The 18,765-nt window shown below is 35.5% G+C and overlaps 1 long non-coding RNA gene across 1 annotated transcript; it reads left to right on the top strand.

Moving 5' to 3' along the window:
* Positions 1-633: 633 nt before the first annotated feature.
* On the top strand, positions 634-1,109 carry LOC142548043 (uncharacterized). The gene is made up of 3 exons (XR_012820848.1): positions 634-739; positions 885-911; positions 1,035-1,109. It is a non-coding gene; the product is annotated as an uncharacterized LOC142548043 (long non-coding RNA).
* The last annotated feature ends 17,656 nt before the right edge of the window (positions 1,110-18,765 follow it).

The following is an 18,765-nucleotide window of genomic DNA, read 5'->3' as shown; positions in this document are numbered from 1 at the left end:
TATGAAAAACATCGATTTTATCAATCATTCTCATCCAATTATCGAAATAGAGAATAGATTGGTGGAACATAGGTACCATACTGATCACATTGATGATCGTACATATAAGAATAAAGAAAATGAATACGGTCCAAGTTTGAGAAAATTGAATTTAAAAAAATAAACCAATTAAGTTGGATTAAGTGAAAAATATATTGTCCAAATTTGAGAAAAACTACCCATTAGAGTATCCAAGTTGGTAAAATAGGTGAACACTTGATCAATAATCATGGGTTCGATTTTTCCTACCAAAATTTTTTTAGAAGAGCCTGTCACACATAGTTTGCCCCATGTAATTTCCCTAGCTACTTTCGTTTGCAGGCAACTGCATTAGTCCTCGACTTTACTCAGCGCACACCAACCACGGCTGTCATCGTCATAAAAAAAGAAAGTTAGAGAAAAGCTAAATAAAAAAATGAACCAACTTTGCAACCTCCTTAAGTCAAATTCTCTCTTCCTTGCCATCCCACTTTCTTGCACACTTCTTTTACTTTTGTTAGAGGAAAGGAAGCAATCGAATCTATCAAAAAGTTATGCTTAGCTTCTTCAATATGATCAAATACAATGCGATTCAGTGATGGGCTACCAAAAAAAGTACGATATTAATAAGAACAACAAAAAGTAATTTTGGACACAGAAAAAAAGAGGCTAGCATGGGTATTCTTGGAGCCATTGCAAGGCATTTGGATGCACTTGTGGGGTGTTTTTCTTACAATGCTTACCACATTATTATTTAATTATGCCATCCTTTTTTAAAAAAATTCGTTAATTAATTATTATTATTATTAATTCAATATGATTGCTTGAATATTATTTTTGTTTCTTTTGATTAATTTGTCTTGCAGAACTGGAGTGATGCTTCTATTTCCCCTGTCAGATTAAATAAATTCTACTCCCTGCAGATCAAAGAAACTAAATAAAATGAAGCTATATAGCATTAAATTTTCAATGATTTGTGTGTATTTAAAATTTGTTAATACTGAATTCAATAACAGGTATGCATCGATGAGAGCAATAGAGAGCCCTTCCATAGTAGATGACCAGAAATGGTTGACATATTGGGTTCTTTATGTTAAAATATATTATTGTTATCTCTCAAGGGTAGATTAGTCATTTTACTCCTTTTGTGTTTACCCTAACTATATAAACATATTTCTTTGTATTCTTTATTCAGTTTTAAAACACTACGGCTTGAACTTTTCGCTCACTCTCTATTTCTTCAAAGGTTATCTTTTATCCCAGTCAAAGTACTAGCAGACCTGTTTGAGCGTGCACGTCTAACTGATAACAGGATAGTTGATACTCCTCTTGAGACCAATGCTCGGTACTCTCTGTCGGATGGACCTCCTTTGCCGGATCCTACCTTATACCGTACTATTGTTGGCAGCTTGGTCTATCTTACTGTGACTCGTCCAGATATTGCGCATGTTGTTCATGTAGTAAGTCAATTTGTCACTGCACCAACTACAGTTCATTGGGCTGCACCGGCTGCTGTTCTTCGCATTCTCAGGTATCTTTGGGGCACTCAGTTTCAAAGTCTTTTGTTTCCTTCTACTTCCTCCTTAGAGCTGCGTGCGTACTCTGATGCTGATTGGGCTGGCGATCCCACGGATCGTAAGTCAACCACTGGCTTCTGTATTTTTCTTGGAGATTCTCTTATCTCTTGGAAAAGTAAGAAACAAGTTGTTATCTCTAGATCTTCTACCGAAGCGGAGTATCGTGTTATGGCTTCAACCACTTGCGAGATTGTTTGGTTACGTAGGTTGCTTGCGGATTTCGGTATCCTTCTTCATCATCCTACTCCGTTATATTGTGATAATCAGAGTGCAATTCAGATTGCCCGCAATTCAGTTTTTCACGAGAGGACAAAGCACATTGAGATCAATTGTCACGTCCAGTGGCGGAGCCAGGAATCCGATTCTACTCGGACTAGAATTTTAAACTCTAAAATCCTTTAATATTTTAAATTGATCTATCCGCGCTAATATCAAATTTACATATAAATTTTTTAAAAAAATTTTGGAGCCCGGGTGAAAAATGCAGTGGCTCCACCCCTGGTCACGTCACTCACTATCATCTACAGCTTGACACAATCACGTTACCTTTTGTTCCTTCTTCTCTGCAGATAGCTGATATGTTTATCAAGGCACATTCCGCTTCGCTCTTCCGTTTTTTGTCTAACAAACTCTCCATGCTTTTAGCTGTAGCATCGTGAGTTTGAGGGGGATGTTATAATATATTATTGTTAGCTCTCAAGGATAGATTAGTCATTTTACTCTTTTTGTGTTTACCTTAGCTATATAAACATATTTATTTGTATTCTCTATTCAGTTTTATAATACTACGGCTTGATCAGCTTTTCCCTTACTCTCTATTTCTTCACTTTACTCCATCGTAACTCTATTCGAGCTTTCTTTTTGGAAAATTCTTCAATGGTATACACGTAATACACTCGATCATTCGATATTCTATCATATGTCGACACCGAAATACTCGACTTTTATTAATTTAATCATGTGCAACTTAAATTCATTGCAGGCTTCCATTCTGGCCATGCATATATATGAAGCTTCTGTTGTGTGTATGGCTGGTGTTGCCAATGTTCAATGGAGCAGCTTATATATATGAAAACTTTGTGAGGAAATATGTAGACATTAGCAATTATATGGATTCCAACAATCAATATCCTGGTCATGGCTAAAAAAATGTCCTTCAAATGATGAGTCTTGATGCAAGAAAATCAGTTGAAAGATACATTGAGAAACATGGCCCTGAAGCTTTTGATAGAATATAATAGTCAAAGTGGTAAGCCGAGGGTGGTTAACCTATTTCAAATTTTCTACTCCATATTACACTAATTTTCCTGTATTTTTTTATAAAATTCGATTTTACAGAACGTATATATATCGTATTTCGGACTACTATACGTCTTTATGTAGCTTGAGACGTATATGCACAGAGCATAAGTTGATGAAAAGGTTTACCTTTTCGCAGGCTGAGAAAGAAGCAAGGAAATGAAGACATGGATATCGTTTATGAACAAAGTATTTATATTATGTGGTGATGAAGATGAATCCATGCAGAATTTATTAAACTCAAAACATTTGTAAATTCCCAGATGTGTTAAATTTTGAATATTTGAAAATTATGATCAATATTTCAGTCTTCATGCCAAGTCGTGGGATGAGAATCCATATGTATTTTAGAGTATTCAAAATTTATCGAATAAAATTAAAGAACTTTGCTTTGATATATGTCTGTCATTTTGTTTTCATATATCTAATAAATAATGAAAGACTTTATCAATATATATACACCAACTCCACACACAAATAGACATTGTCCATCGGGCCTAAACAGCTTGGAGATATTGAAGTATTCAAAAAGTTACAAACCCTGGCAGATGAGACAGCATGCATCAACAATAGAAACAGAGAATACAACAAATAACACATTGGCAGAGATGGAAACGGGCGACTTAACTTTATGAAGAAATATCTCCATATGTTATTCTGATTTCCCGAATTTTTTCTTTAATTTGTTATCTGGTCTATTCGATCCACCATTTCTTTAGTAAGAAGAGTCTTCCAATTGTTAGAGTAGGTGCCCAGCGGACCAAGTTATGGCTTGTGCTTTTATTGAATATAATGTAAAACGATGTTTATTTTAATATTATTTTACGATTTAATCCAATTATGACATTATGCTTTATCTGTATATCAATGCAAACTGCATAAATAAAGTTCTTGAATATACAATAGGCACCATGAGATCTGTCTCGCAACGTAAGATAATGAAACTTATTAGGAAGTGTACCGTATATTCTAAACTAGTTTCTAATCGAATCAGCCGCCTAAAATAAGGATAAAGGTCGTTTGAGCTTGAAACTAGCATCTATAATGTAAACATCATGTTTCATTAGCAAGGGCATGGAGATGTACATTCATACAGATGGGTGATCATACGATGATGCACTGAACAACCATCCTTCGGACTGTCCAAGTGATTCTCACTTATCGAGTGAAATAATCTGCGGTTATGGTTGTATACCATTAGTTCTTTGACCTAGGACAATGTAGGGCCTATACGTAGTAGCATGCACTTTGATCTGTTTACCGACTCCATTTAGGGTCATCAAGTGGCGAGGTTGAGTGTAGTTTCGATATACGTAAGAGCAAATGCATTGTAGTCTGAGATTCACCGTTTGCCTACGGGTGAAGATATCCTATGTGATATGATGAGTTAATAGTGTTAGGAATCTCTGGCCGGGTCGAGAAATGTATTTTAGGGAAATATGTTTTCCTAGTTGCACATATCATGTCACTATTAGTACTCAAACATAAACCGCATTGTTATCGAATTTATATGCAACTCTCGATATACTAATGGTTGCAAATTCGATCGGGATATATGTGTTGAAAGGACCGTACTGTACGCTAACCATAACTTAAGGTTTTTGCAAATCCTATCAGCGATACCTAGGGATCATGGGGCGATGGTACTAGACGCTCTTATCATGATCCGATGGGTGCAATCAGAAATGATTATGATATTCTTGATCAAGTATTGGATTCTGTGTTCTCGTTGAGAAAGTCAAAGTTCAAGGAGTTGAATTTGACGACTATAATTTGATGGAAATCAAACATGATGCTTATAAAGAAATTTATAAGTTGATTCAATAGGATGTAAGAAATGAAAGTTAGCTTAACTGCTAATTGAGTAAGGATAGTGGAGCTGTTTATTTTGGTGAAGAAGTTCACTAAACTGACAGCTGTCCAATATGTTAAGCGAAAATTTTAATCTTCGAAATTTTTTATTTTCATTATATGAACAAAACTTGTATCCCTGACACACCGACGATGTCAGATCGTCAAACAGGGTTATAACGAGTTCAGAATCATTTACTTAGTGAATTTAGATTTACTGATTAAATGATCGTACTAGTAGTTGTGACTACTAATATGTAAAAATTCTTATAAAATGTTTTAAAGGGATCTAAAATTAATTAACTAATGAATTAATTATATTGATTAAATAATGTTTATTCAATTAATATGTCTATGCATGTATTAAATGTATATGTGTAGATATATTAATGTTTATATATATACTGATTAAATGATCGTACTAGTAGTTGTGACTATTAATATGTAAAAATTTTTATAAAATGTTCTAAAGGGGTCTAAAATTAATTAATTAATGAATTAATTATATTGATTAAATAATGTTTATTTAATTAATATGTCTATGCATGTATTAAATGTATATGTGTAGATATATTAATGTTCATATATATATATATATATATATTGTTGGGTGCAATAATTGTCCCTGTTTGGTAGAGCGATCGAACCGTGGTGCTTGAGCTGCTGTGCGGTTTAAAAGATTTGAGTTGCACCATTACCACTAGCTATTGCTTTTGGTAAAACGGTAAGAACTCGGTACTACAATTGGTATCTTAGCCAAGATCACGGATTCGATTTCCATTTATTGCAAGAAGTGCAATTATTGGTAGGTAGATTGTTAGGTGCAATAATTGTCCCTGCTCGGTAAAGAGATCGAACCGTGGTGCTTGAGCTGATGTGCGGTTTAAAAGATTTGAGTTACATCATTACCACTAGCTATAGCTTTTGGTAATGATATGAGAATTTATTTAATGAAAATTAAGAGTACTGGTGAGACAAGGATTTCAAATCCTGATGGAAGAGGGATTCTTAATGGGATCAGGAATTACACTCTATAAATATATGATTATGGGACATATAATACGATAGAGTTTTTGCACTCAAAAATTCACCGAAATTCCATCCTTTTGCAAAGCACCTCTCGTCCATCTCCAAGAATTTGGTGAAATATTTTGGCCACCATTTTCTTCCGCGACCGTGTCCTGCGCTGCTGCATGGGTCCAGATTTTGAAAAATCGGACAATCTAGTCTCAATGCATAAATTGTTTGGCTTCTCTAGTGCGATCCAAGCGAAAAGCATACTATCTAATTGTGGACCGGATTTGACGATCAAAAAGAGATCAAGATTTGAAAATGGTGGGTCCATATCCTCAAAAGGAGTTTTGAAGATCGAAGACATGTAAAATATTGAGAGCTTGTGTAATATTGTATTTGTATCCTTGCATTTACCTAGGTTCTGGACATAGATCCGTATATGGCTTATATGAATCAATTAGTTCTCGGTTATCGATCATTCTTTATTATTTATGATGTATGTGATATATTGTAAATAATCAGTATGTGCGTTATTATTAGTAGTAAGAGTTGCATAAATCCGACAAGCATACAAACAGACATGACACAAATTTTTAAAATTAATTATGAGAAAATTTTAAAAATGAAATCCCTCATTTTTTATAAGATCCAAAATTTAAATCAACCCATTAAAAGAAAGATTAATATTTTATTTTATTCCATTAACGGTGGTAACATGATCAATTAGCTCTTGGTGTCATGTTTTACTCATATAAATCATGATATGCATATGAATCACTGATATAAAAATTGCATGTGAGCTAAATTTTTAATTCAATTAGATTCATACAACTCAGTGTTGTAACTATTGAATTATATATATTCTTAATCTCGTGGATAAATTAAGAAAATAATTCAATATCATATCGTAATTAATTGTATTTAACATGATTAAATTTCATATGGGATAAATTTCACTATTCGAATATAATTAATTATAATTTATATACATCATGACCAAATGTGATTTTTAATAATTTATGTGTAATTTTAGTTCAAACGAAAATATTGTTCTTATTCTTCAATTAATTAGAATCACCAGGATATTGAATTATTTATGCATAAAATAATTATTCTCCATAATTATTCATCTCCAAATCTTACCAAAACCAAGAATAATTTTATATATTTATGTTACAACTAAATGTTATTCAAAAATTAATTTATAATTTTAATTCAATTAATTAATGTTGCGGCTATTCTTTAATAAATTAAAATCATTTGAATCACTAAGACATTAAATCACAAATGTATAATATTTATGATGTTAATAATTTACCATCATAAATGTCATTCATATGATCATCAACTCACTTATTTCGAATAAATAAAGGTGGCATGACTAAACCTTAATTATTTAAAATTATATGCGTTCACTGGACAATTTTTAGTTTTACTTAATACTCTTTATAATAATTATTTGATAATACAATCAACATTTTTGAAGAGTTCTCACATGAAAAATAAGTAGAGCTAATGCCTATTTAAAAACCTAACTCCTTAGACAGAGCAACGTTCATTAAAAAGATCAGCAGCAAACCAATGCAATTTAATCGGTCTATAAAGAACTCCCTTAAATCATGTTTTCATACGTAAACTCATAATTATTATCCAAATAAAATAATTATCCATAATGTGGATCTTTATAGTCAATTTTTTTTATTAATTTGTTAACTTTATAATTCACATTTTAACTTGATTTTTTCATATAAAATTATAGCAAATAAAATAAATAATTGAATATGACAAGATGTGAATCTCAATATGACAATTTTTAAATTTTATTTGCATGTATGATTAAGAAAATAAATATAATCATAATATTAAAAATTACATAATAACAAAAATAATTACAAATGATTTTGGGGTAATATATTTCATGCAAATAATTAATAAATTTTAAATAGGTTAATAATCGTAATTTTGAAGTCTCGTTATTTCTACAATCAACTTTTAAAATTTTCATAATTTCCATACATTATCAATGCAAACATGTCTATAAATCAAAATTTCAAAAATTTGAAAATTCTTAATTTGGAAATAGCATAGACTGAAAATTCAGAATTAAATTCTCAAATTAATAATTTTGACTATCAAAATTAATTTTTAAAGTTTAAATTTCTTGGGAAATCAAAATCCCAAAACTGAAGTCAATATTTTGAAATTATTAAATTTATTAATCAAATCCTAAAAGTCAAACAAGCCTTACATTGAAAAAAGCTCTAATTTTCAAAATAACCCTAGTCTCAAATTAAATTGTTCACGCTGCCACCAACTCCGACCAACATCGTCCCATTGTCCCAAGACCTCGACCAACCCTGCCTCACCATCGTCAATCATAAATCGGCCATCTATTGTTTTTTTTTAAAAAAAAAACCCGTCGCGCAACTTCACTTATAAGTCCGACGAAACAATGACCTAACTTTTTTGAACCAATCACACGACAGTTCATACTTTAATCGACGATAAACGTCCAGAGCCACATTAATTGGTTGGAAAATAAGCGAAATCAACCAAAAATATTTTGGCCAAATTTTTTATTTTATATTCCAGCCAGTGGCATACCATGGTTTCCCTGACATGAACTTCCGACCAGTAAATTTAGTCGTCGGAGTTAGGTTTCATACGACGACAAATTTAACCAAATACAAAACTAAGGTTTCTTGTCCGATTTCAAAATTTATGAGAATTTTTTAAATTTAAAAAATTATGGAGATTTTTAAATTTTAAAAATTATGTAACATGGTGATGCAAATTAGAAAATTATACCCATTTAAATTTTCATAATGTTTCTAGGATCGAAAATCTCAAATAATCAAGGAGGAGACATAAATCGCCCTGATACCAAATGTTAAAAATATAACATAATAATTGTTGTTCCTAAAATTATTTCATTATTTCAGAAGCCCATAAGAGAAGCCCATCAGATAAAGCCTAGTGGAGTTGCAGTTGGCCCAGTGAAAGAAATTTGCGGCCGGTTACATCCATTACCCAAGATGGAAGATCGTGGAGTGATCGTGAAAAAGATCCCAAACTGACGCGCAAAAATGTGACAAAAGCAAAAGGAGGAATTCAAAAGAAAACACAACAAACACATTCAACAATTCCACAGCAAACTTCTGCAAAATTCTGTCATTAATTGCTCGCTCATTTTCCATTTTCCAAGCAGTCTATTTTCTCATTTCTTCAATTTTATTGTAGAATGTTGATCAAAATTCATAACAGCATATTTAAGTTTGATGTTGTCCATGGATTCTCTCTATAATTTCTTTATTTTCCTCAGTTTATACGTTTAGCTTTGAAGCCATATCGAGGGAACTATAACTAACGGTCGAATCGAGACTCGCAACGTTTGATAAACGAAGTCGGATCATTTCACATTTGGCACGAACACGTGCCTGACACGTCCCGCAATTTTGTGACAAACAAATTGGCACGCCCAGTGGGACCAAATGCCTCCAAAGTGTACTGATAAGAATGAAGTAATTCCTCCATCACAGGGGAAAGGTCATCGTTCACAGGAGGAAGAGACCGATGCTGATGGAAGATCAGTGGAACGACTGGTACACAAGTTCGAAGAAGAGGCTGTGAAGGAAGGAATTTCATTTTCTGGTGGTGAGGGACTTTCAGCAAACATTATGTTGTCCATGGAGAAAAATATCTGTGGGGATCTCAACGAAATGACCAAAGCCTTTACTACTGTTATGATGGAATTTATGGCAGAAATAAGGGAATGGTGGAAGTCTTCGAATGAAGAGAATAAGTCACCAAAAGTGTAGAACCCGTAAATCAGTAGACGTATAAGCCATGCATAATTCTAGATTTTTTTTAAATTTAATTGACTTCATTGCATGATTATTTTAAATGCATTTATTTGAAGTTAATTATTTATTATTTCAGTTCAGTAGTATGATTTTTAGCATTTCAGTATTTTCAGTGAGGCCGGACCGGAGTTGGAGTTTTGAGATAGAATTTAAGATTCGAGAAATATTTCCAGAAGTTAATTTAGCTAGTAACTAAGTTCATTTAAGTTAGAAAGGGAGGTTTGAAGATTTAATTTAATTATTTGAGGTGATTAAGAAATGAATTCATTTAAATTATTAGATTAAGGGGTTAGCTCACTAAATTATTTAAAGGATTAGTAAGGCTTTCAAGGATTATTAGTTGACTAGATAATCAACATTTCCCTTTATTTTATCATGCATTTTTCGGCCACCCTTAGTGCTAGAAGATTCATTTTCCAACTCATCAACTTTGACCAATTCTTTGCATGTAATTAGTAGGATAATTCTAGGATTTTTGGGAGCACAATTTAATTAAATAAATGGACATATCCTAGTCTAGAATCAAGATAAATTTCGGCCACCACCTCCTAGAAGCATCCACCAACTCATTTGATATCAAACCATAATTCAAAAATTCAAATTCAAAGGGAGTGGACTTGGTCTTGATCCTTCCTTATATCTTGCACCCACTTCCCTCACCCTCCTAACCATTTTTCCCCCTCTCCTTTCTTTCAAAATCTGAGTGAAAATAAGACCCTTTTCAGAGGTAAAAATCGTGAGCCATAGCTAGGGAGAAAGGCAAGAAAATCGAGTTCAAGGAAGGTAGACAAGAAGCGCTCCACCTCCTCCGTGCCGCGTCGTCGTTGTTTCGTTCGTTTTCTTTCGAAACGAAACCAGGCATGTCTAGATTTCTTTCAAACCTCAATCAAGTCATATTATCATTTATTTTTCAGTACATGATCATGTTGTAGCAAGCAAAATCGAGATCCATGTCAAAATATTTTGGAACACACATGCAGAATTTTCGACTTCCCTTGACAAGCTTCACGTTTTTCTGAGTTTTGATGGTTTCAGGTATTGGATCGACTCCAGGCTCCCAAGGCGGCTTGTATACATGTAGTAGGATGCATTAGGACCATGTTGGTCCATTCAAACCAGCCCCATACTTGCTGGAAAACCGAAATGACAGCAAGTTCCCCATAAGTGCAGAAATGTGATTCGAAAATTCAGTTTGGATGTCAAGGAGGAAGGATCTGATCTTGGCTGCCCAAAGGCCTTTAGCCATGGTTGGATCACTTCCCTAGCATGTCTAAGACGTGACTAAGTTGCCCTTTTTGTGGCTTGGTCCATGGCCCCTCGGTTTTTAATCAAAACGTGAAAACAGCCCCCTCCCCTCTCGGCCCCTTTGGTTTTGACAGCACATGTACTTCGAGTTGGTTGGCTTGGTGTGGATCTTGGTTGGCCTATGGCCCTTAGCCACGGTTCATATCATACTCCTAGATGTCTAGATCGTGCCATGGTCAATCAAATGGCCACTGGAACGACGCAAGACATCGATCATAGCATAAACACTACACACGCACGCATGAGGGCCCTCGGTGAGAACTTTCGGGTGGTTGCTGGAATGAGGCGAATTGTGGCTGGCCTAGGGCCCTTAGCCATGGTTCAAATCATTCTTTGGGACGTTTTGGAGAGGCTTTGGTCGGTGGTTCAAGCCCCAATGGCCAAAAGTCTCGCAAACGACGCGATGCAAGCTAGGTCGCAGCTGCTGGAAATTACAGCAAGTTGCTGTGTCGGTTCAGAGGCTCGTTCGAGTTCTTGGTTGGCTTTTAGCCCATGGCCTTGGACTGGACAGTGCCTCATTGAGTTAGGAAGGTCATGTTTTCGACCGTTCGTCATTTGGATCATTTTTGAGGTCGTACGAGAATTTACGGTGCAATGTGCCAAATTGACTCTCGAAAGAGCGTTTCGTGTTTTGGCCTCCATTCCACCTAGATTTCGACCCTATCATTTTAGGAACATTATTTTATGATTTTTCAGCGTATTTTAATCATGACTATACGTCAGTTCAGTGTCGGTTCAGGTTGGCTCGGAGTCATGATTAAATGCGAAGTCATTAGGCGTCATAGTCGCATCTTTTGAACGTAAATTGCATAGTTGGTCATGTTTAAACTATTGCATATTTTTCATGGCACAGTTAGGTTGCAGCGAGCCTGGGAACGAACCAATCCAATCCAGTTGGTAAAATTACAGGAATTTTCATTATGCCAGTTAATTATTTTACGTGCATTAAACAGAAAATGATTATTTTTGAGATTTATGCGATATGGCTTGTGGTTCATTCACTATGTGGGAGTGTTATTTTATACGGTCGCCAGTAACCGATCAGTTCAGTATGGTACCACCCGGTCGCCAGTGACCGGCCAGCTCAGTTCAGTTTCAGCCTCCCCGGTAGCCAGTTACCGATCAGTTCAGCTTAGTGCAGTGGCCACAGGCTAAAACATAATCTCAACAGAAAATTTTACCAGATATTTCAGTACAGGCTCCAAGGAGCAAATATTTTTACAGTGATTTCCAGTTCAGTTATGCACGTATTATAATTGCTCAGTACAGATTATTTTCAGTATGCATCAGGACAGGATATTTTATCCCATGCATATTTTAAATTCAGATTTTTACTCGTTACCTGCGATTTATGCATGCTGAGTCTTTAGGCTCACTAGACTTGATTGTTGTAGGTACTGATGAGGCCAGGGCCGAGGGCGGGGACCAGTGAGCCAGCTTGGGTCGGCAGTAGTGGCACCCGAGGACCTCAGTGCAGCAGTTGTTATGTTTTTTCCGCAAACAATTTTTATCAGCTGATGTATATTTTTAAATTGTGATTTTTGGAAAACTTTATTTTCTTCCGCTGCAATTATTTTGAAATATTAAACTTGTTTCACCAGTGATTTTATGAGCGAGGCCATTAAGTTCTTTAAAAAAAAAAAAAATTTAATTTTCCGCAAATTTTCAAGCAAGTAGTTCGAGGGCCTTTGCAAAAAGATGATAAACCCAAGGAAACTGGAACTAAACTGTCTGAAGACCAAGGCCAGGGATCGGGGAATTCTCAAGCAAGTGAAAATCGCCGTTTGGAGGAATCACCGACTCTGGGATATGTTGAGGAAGAAAAGTATACTCCTCCACACAGGAGGGAATATGAGTTGGGTCTGAAACGCCAAAGTTACAGTAACGGTAAACAAGTAGTAGGAATATGTTCGCTGTCACTTCTCCTAGCATGCATCCAGAGATGTATGGTGATGAGGAATGCATGGGTGTTTAGTTCCAGGTTCGGGGAATAACACTCAGGGGGCAAATTATTCCCCGCACCCATCGCAAAAAGCTCCAGTCTTGGACTTCGAGACTGTACATGATGTTATTCAAGAGTTGTATGGCCCAGGAGTTAGGCCAATCAACCGACCAGAGTTTCACAAGACATACCCCGATGTTGTTGATCATAAAAATCCTTATCTACGAGGGTATCGCATTCCAGACTTTACCTTATACTCAGGGGAAGATGGCCAATCTAGCGTGGAACATGTAGCAAGGTTTACAATCCAATGTGGGGAGTTAGCAAATTTGGAGAATTTTTCTAATTATAAGTTACGATTGTTCCCCAATTCTTTGACTAACACTGCTTTCACTTGGTATGCGATGCTACCTCGAAATTCTATTATGACTTGGCATGATATGGAACGTCAATTCCATACACAATTCTTCAGAACAGTACCTGAGATTAGTATAGCGGAATTGTCAAGGGTGGTCCAAAAATCGGGGGAATCTGCTAATGACTTCATTTATAAATTCAAGAAATTGAAAAGTAGATGCCGAGTTTTCCTTCCCGAATCAGAATATGTGAAGATGGCACAGCGATGCCTTGATTTTGAACTTATAAAGAAGTTTCAGGGATGGAATTCCGTGATTTTTATGACCTTGCTGCCAAAGTATCAGAATATGAAGAATTACTGAGGGAGGAGAGTCATAAAAGAAAATCGACAGTGGGCCCTTACTTCCAAGAAGTTGAGGAAGTCGCTTTAGCGGAAGTGGCAAATTCTGGATCACACATCGTCCCTTTCTTGAGACGCAAGAGGGAAGAACTTTCCAACAAAAACTTTTCTCCAGTGCAAACACCATATACTTTCGATGCGTCAAAGACAGAAGAAATATTTAATCACTTGGTGAAGGAAAAGTTTATAACATTCTCCCCATATCATAAGCTGCCCACCAGAGAGGAGATGAAAAGAAGAGATTACTGTAAGTATCACGATTCCTTCAACCATATTTGTTGGGCTTTCAAAAATGTCTTGCAGGAAAGAAAATCAACAAGGGAGTCCTAAAATTTCCCGAGAAGAAAGAAACAATGATAGTGGATGAAGATCATTTTCCCCCACTGGCCAATGTGAATGTGAGCAGTACCGATTTGCGTTTCTTAATCAATGAGAGGAGAAGGAATGGAGGTGAAGACAAGTCCATTAGGCCAGGAGTTACTATAAAGAAGTGTTGGGTGCCTTGGAAAATGATATTTGAGGTTAAGGGGAAGAAAACAGAAATTTTCATGAAAAAGACCGCTATTACAATGGGAGTGATGTGCATTATGGTGGGAGAATATGAGGTATGTTAGGAATCTATGGCCAAAAGGCCAGAGACCCAGTACCTCAGAAGGGACTCGTCTCCTGGGTTGGTGACTAGCGAGAGAAGAAGTTACCCGCAGTTATTCCAGAAGATAATACAGAGGCCAGCACCTCAAAAATATGAAAGGAAACTCCGTTTTGTTGTTACTCCCAGAGCAATCCCCGACGGTATATGGAAACGCATAGAACATCCAAAGTTCCCAAATCCTCTTCTCGGACCCAAAAACGACGTGTGTTGAGAGAAAAAGCTATTGAACGCAGATCTAAGATGGAGGATTCATTCAAAGAGAAGAAAAAATTTGGGAGGAAGACTACTGAAGATAACGAGGAAGAAGGTGATGACTTTCTGTCGGAGGAAGACAGTAACGTGGTCAAGAAAGCTACCTTCAAGGTAGGGCAGATTCTTGTCTCATTTGAGTGTGCCACAGGATCATTAATGTTACCAGATGAGTTCAAACGCAAAAAAATGTTTGGGTCTGGTGGATTTATAGGAAATGAAAGTGCTACAGATTCCGTCCAGAATAATGTTTCAAAAGATTGTACTGGAGTTCTCGTTGATGAAGAGAAAAGAATGGTTATGAAGAAACCTACCAATGAAATGACTAAACATATCAAACCACTTTATATCACAGCGCATGTTAATGGAAAACATGTATCTAGAGTATTGATATATAGTGGATCTGCTGTCAATATTCTACCCCACAGAATTCTGCAGAAGTTGGGGAAATGTGTGGAAGACTTGATTCCGACAAAAGTCTCTATGGGAGCTTTTACTGGAGAATCCACCAAAACCTTGGGAGTTTTACCAGCAAATGTTACTGTAGGGTCTCGATCCTCTATGCCAGCCCTTTCGTGGTCAATTCCAGTGCTAGCTTCCATGCCTTGTTAGGAAGGGATTTGATTCATTCCAATCATTGTGTGACATCCTCCTTGCACCAATTATTGTTAATGTGGAAAGAGGATGAAGTGGAAGTGATACAGGCTGATTCACAGCCGTATCAATCTAATTCCAATGCCATGAAAGCTAGATATTATGATGGAGCTTTTGGTCCAATTAAGTTTCGTAACTACAAGGTGCATGGACAACCAGGAGCAGTGTATATGGACACTCGAAAGGTTAAAGAAGCAGTTGAGAAGGTTCTCAAACCTACTTCCATGGTCTCTCCTAGACCCATGGTCAGATCAATTATCGAGGAGGTCGATAACTAAGTTCACTAAAGAAGATATTGAAGTCGCTGCAACTTCCGAGTTGAAAGCCAAAATGCAGCAGCTGGTGAACGAAGTGCAGTCTCAGGAGTTGTGGGATATCGATGGAGCTGAATTAATATTTGAGGAGGAATGTGGAGGTAGCGAGGAAGAAGAGTTACAAATAGAGGATTTAATCTTAGCTCAGGCTCAGATGAAAGATCGACAGTCGGAGACAAATGGTTCATAAAGATGGAATACATGAGAAGTATTGTACAAAGTAGGCTGGATAGCCACTTTGGTTAGTTTTGTCATATTGACTCATAAGAAGTTTCTATAAATATGCGAGGAATAGGCTTTTAAGTCATTCCTTGCTGAAGTTGTTTGTAAATAATGATTGAGCATTGTGAATAAATAAAATGATTGTTCATGGAATCCGATGTAGTTAATGTATTTTGAGATGAATATTTGTTGTGTTGTTCGGCCAAATTGATGAAAAAGTGAAGTTTGTTTATGACATATCTTGAAACCTTGGGGAGTATCGTTTGAAAAATGTTGTTTAACAGTTGACTGGTAACAAGCAGTGTTGACCAACCATGTTTGCATCAATTTTGAAGAAAACAGACTTTTTTGTCGTTTGTTTAGTTTTTAGAAAATTTTGGCAGCTTTTCCCTTATAAATGTGAAATGCCATGTTTCCAATAACAAAGTTTGGCTTTCAAGCCACTTTTTCAAGTCTACATATCAGAAAAGACACTTGTCAAACCATGGCAAACAAGTGTAAAAAAAAGTACACCTACTGTCCTAAGCCTATATATTTTATTTCCTCTCAATGTGCATGACAGTCCATACGTATATGCTCAGCCGCTGGCAGAGATATTCATCAAAGCTTGCTGATTTTCGTTTGGATTAGCCAGCGGCACTATCATGAGGATTTTTCATCTTCATTGATCTTTAAGGTACTTTCTTGCATTGGGCTTTGAGATTCTCAAATAATTGATTTCTCCAACCATGTTTCCTAAAAAATAAATGAGAACCACATGAGAAATAATGGAGTGTTGATCAACAAAACTATACTTCGTGTGCACTATATGTTGTCATTTATGTGGCACGTGTCACTTTTTTGTGAGATGGAATGAATCTTGCCATTTTTTTAATTTATGTCTTGCCAAGATTCCAGAAAATGGTATATCATCATCAGTGAATTTGGTGGAGCATCACAATTCCTTGTGCTGGTGCATTTCTTTTCAGCACATGGAAGATTACATAAGTTGCACAAGCTATAGATCAAGCTCTGAATATGCACACCAAGAGAGCCGCTCTGTTGAGGTGCAAACAGTGGGTGTTGCAATATGTTACTCATCAAAAACTTATTCAGGCATATTCACAAACACCTTGAGTGCAGCATGAAATGTGATATATTCTACAATGTTTTTTTGATGAGGATTGGAAAAATGGTGAAATATACCTACTTTGAGAAGGTGTGGCTTGATGTAAAGGAGATTGATGATGGCAATTTTCAGAAACTTGGATGGCATCACAAAGTCGATGTAATCGGCGGTTTCTTCGAGAAGATCGATAGACTCCGATGGAGATTTGGGGGAAGAAAGAGATAAGGATAGGGTTCAGTGAATGCACACTCTGTTGGAGGAAGAACATGCGTTTCATCTGTCAATTCTTCTTCAAGTCCGTAGAACTATTCCTTGTAACCATATGATTCTACGTTGAGCTCTGAATAGGTAGAAGAACGAATAAAGCAAAGAAATAATCAACTTGGCCTACTGGACCGAATTGGTAAAATTAGTCAAATAGCCAAAATGGGCCAAATTGACCATTGGCCCAAATTGGCTAGGGGGCAATTGTTGTGCCTAAAATTATTTCATTATTTTAGAAGCCCATAAGAGAAGCCCAACAGATAAAGCCTAGTGGAGTTGCAGTTGGCCCAGTGAAAGAAGGTTGCATCCGTTTACATCCATTACACAAGATGAAAGATCGTGGAGTGATCGTGGAAATGATCCCAAACTGACGTGCAAAAATGTGACAAAAGCAGAAGGAGGAATCCAAAAGAAAACACAACAAACACATTCAACAATTCAACAGCAAACTTCTGCAGAATTTTGTCATTAATTGCTCGCTCATTTTCCATTTTTCAAGCACTCTATTTTATCATTTCTTCAAATGTTGATCAAAATTCATAACAGCATATTTAAGTTTGATGTTGTACATGAATTCTCTCTATAATTTCTTTATTTTCCTCAGTTTATACGTTTAGCTTTGAAGTCATATCGAGGGAACTATAACTAACGGTCGAATCGAGACTCGCAACGTTTGATAAACGAAATCGGATCATTTCATATTTGGCACGAACACGTGCCTGACACGCCCCGCAATTTTCGTGACAAACAATACTGAATAATATCTGATCTACATACGTATAAATACATGTAAAGATCAACATGTGAAAAATTAAAGGCATGAACGAAATCTAACCTCTAGCTATTGATATTGAATTTAAGATAATAACTAGCGAGATCTCACGAACATTGAAAGCTTTTACCATATTAATCCTGAAAATTTGATTTATCTTCTATTAAATATAAGATGTCCCTCATTTTTATCTTAATGAAATATGTTGACTATAATTATTTTATGAACTTAATACAATAATCTAATAGTCCTCGCCTTCAGTTTTACATTTGTATTATTGGGTTAGGTGGATGGTAAATTTATTAATACATTTTTTTAATATATGCAACTTTGAAACCATATAGATTTTTGGGCATCACTTGATTAATGAAATGAAATAAACGAGGATGTATGATATGAGAATAATAAACTAATAATATGAATAAAAAAAATTGATCCATAGATGAATTATTAATGTTAAAACAACTCATTTAATTACATCTATTTTGGCAAAAATTTGTGTGAGAAGGTCTCACGAGTCGTATTTTGTGAGACAGATCTCTTATTTGGGTCATCTATGAAAAATTATTACTTTTTATGCTAAGAGTATTACTTTTAATTGTGAATATCGGTATGATTGACTCGTGTCACAGATAAAAATTCGTGAGATCTAATCATCGGTTTTGGCATAAGAAGGTATAAAATAACATATAAAACCTAAAAAGTTCTATATATTGACGCTTAAATTTCTAACCCAGAATTTAATTTTGGTTTTTACTTTTACTATTAAAACCCAAACTTCTTTTGCTTTTTATATACAAAATATAATATTTTTTTAGAGGATCAAAATATACTATTTTCTAATCAAAAAGAGTATTTTTTTTTAAAAAAAGAACTAAATTCTACATTTGATCTCTTTGGTTTC

Source organism: Primulina tabacum, chromosome 6 (assembly GCF_025594145.1).
Source record: "Primulina tabacum isolate GXHZ01 chromosome 6, ASM2559414v2, whole genome shotgun sequence".
Taxonomy (NCBI): domain Eukaryota; kingdom Viridiplantae; phylum Streptophyta; class Magnoliopsida; order Lamiales; family Gesneriaceae; genus Primulina; species Primulina tabacum.
Note: the sequence above shows the minus strand (reverse complement) of the source record. Positions and strands in the feature narration are given on the sequence as shown.